This window comes from Cyprinodon variegatus, unplaced genomic scaffold (assembly GCF_000732505.1).
Source record: "Cyprinodon variegatus isolate N-32 unplaced genomic scaffold, C_variegatus-1.0 Scaffold582, whole genome shotgun sequence".
NCBI lineage: Eukaryota > Metazoa > Chordata > Actinopteri > Cyprinodontiformes > Cyprinodontidae > Cyprinodon > Cyprinodon variegatus.
The window spans coordinates 478,110-480,499 of record NW_015151035.1 but is presented as its reverse complement, the minus strand read 5'-3'; positions in this window follow the sequence as shown (position 1 = coordinate 480,499).

The following is a 2,390-nucleotide window of genomic DNA, read 5'->3' as shown; positions in this document are numbered from 1 at the left end:
ACGACAAACGTTCTGGAAAATATTAGCGTTTCGTGTTTGTTTTGACTTCGTGTGGACGGGGCCTTAATCGTTATTTCGAGAATAAAGTCATAAAATTACGAGAATAAAGTTATATTTCATGACAACTTTTACGAGAAGTCATGTCTTCCCTAAAATGAGGAATGTGGAGCATCATGTGAAGTTATACGTTGGTATTGGTTTGACAAATCAGGAAATCTTTTAGCAGCAGCATCAAACTGGGCAGGATGTCAAAGTGGACTCTGGTTGCTTTTTGGTGGAGCTGGTCGGAGATTGAAGCTTTCTTTCTAAGCTTCTATTTTTTCAACTTTATTCTGGTGGTATTACGACTTTATTTTTGTGATGTTACAACTTTATGCTCTGAATTTTATGATTTTATTGATCTTATTCACAAAAAATAAAATAAAAATCGGGGCCTCTAGCGTGGCCCCAGTACTCCGTCGTAGGATATGTTCATCCAGGTCTGTGTTTCTGTAAAATAAAAATTCTCACCTTACTTGAACTGTACTTTGTTTTTTAGATAACAAGGTTTCCTGTCTTTTATTTTCCCATGTTTCGTCTCCCTATCTTGATTTTCCAGTAATATGGTGGAGTTGGTAATAAACATGCTGGTTGTCCTGTTGCTGTGCCGACCAAGCAACAAATGTGCAGAGCTATGTGGCACCTTCCACCAACATTCCAGGATTGGCTGCTTTGGAAAGTTTTGCTGCTGGTCACCTTTCTCTCCTGTGTCTTTTTCCAGCGTTTTGCTCGCCCTTTCTGATACCTTTCCCAATGTCAGCTCTCTGTCTTCTGTGCCTCTCTCTGCATAAAGAGATTCTTTGTTTTCTGTTAATATTAACTTGGAAACAGTAGTTGGAGAAAAGAGAATCTCACACTGCAGCCTCTTTACTTAGCTCTGCTAAATGGGAAATGGTCTGTGTTCTACTTTTGTGGTTTCTAATGTCCTAATCTAGTTTATCACCCAAGCCATAGGAAATGTGTGTGTCTTTTGGACTGTCTCCATTTTCAGGGGTCACCACAGTAAGTCAACTTATGAGAAGTTTTACAGTGAGCAACCTCCCAAAACAGACCATGAAAAATGTAGAAAAGTCTTTCAACTTGCTGTTTTCTGCACTCTCTTAAGTTTTAGTGAGTTTAATGTTATGTTTAAGAGCCATTCTGAGGTGCCAGATTAGAACTTCCCCTAATAGACTTGTAGTGTCGTTTTCATTTCAGGTTTTCCTTCCTGTTCGATCTTTGCTGATCTGACACACTGATCCAGGATCTTCAATATTCATTGCATTACTCTGCTGCGCTATTGCAGGGCTGCTGAGATGCGGTAGATTCTTAGAGCGACAAATGTGAAACCTCTTACAAGCGATATACCCTAAGAGTGCCCGCTACAGCTTTTACGTGCAAGCTTGCAAACACAAAGCGTGCACTGACACAGGTTAAGAGCATCCTGCAGTGGAGTTGAACTACTTGCTGTCTTTGTAGCAAACTGAAGCAAGCCTCTTGCAGCTGATCCCTGAAGGGGATTTCTTCATTCATCCCCTTTCAGCTCTCTTATATATAGCTTTTGTTAGTTAACTAGTGAACATTGTCCTTTAACTACAAAGCCTGAGGAGCAGGTTTAAACTGTGCTGTTACAGAGTCCAGTTAGGAGGGGCTAACTTTGTGGAATGTACTTCCAACCCCTCAAATAATTATTAATCTTTGTTTGCACAGAGCTGAACGAACGCTCTGACCGTGAGAACCGTCTTCTAAATTGCCCAGCTACTTCAACATACTTCCATATGAGCTTTTCTTTGTTCATGCTTGTGTGCAGGGCTCGCTGTGCAGTCAGACTGGTTTTTCACTCAGAAATACTGTAGAAAGAGTTCAGCTGAAACTGACTTTTGTACTTGCTGGTACATAGTGTCCGTTTCAAATGTAAACATAGAGTCGATCGAGGAAGGGCTGGATTCCTGTCTCCGCTTTAAGTCCTCCCTCTATCTCAGAGGGTTAAGGGGCCAAGGTGCTTATCGCGTTCTAGGACTGTGCATGAACATTCATCTGCATGCTGGTATCTGTTTGTTTAACCCTATGATTATATGTGCATGTGTATGTTTGAGGAAACACAGAGCAACCCAAGGGAATGCTCAGACTGTGTGTTTTGGCTCTGTCAGGCAGGCCATTACTGTGGCGTCAAAGGTCAGATGGTTTTCTAGAAGGCCCAGAGATACTGTGCTTGAATTAGGTTGAGTGATCTGTTGAATAAGCTCTCTGGTAACTGGGAGGTAAATGGTTTAAGTCCCAGTGGTTCTTGGATATTCTAAGGACACGTTTTTTTTTTTCTCCATGAAGGTAATCTCTCTATAGTTCTGCTGCTATAGGCTTAGATTTCTGGA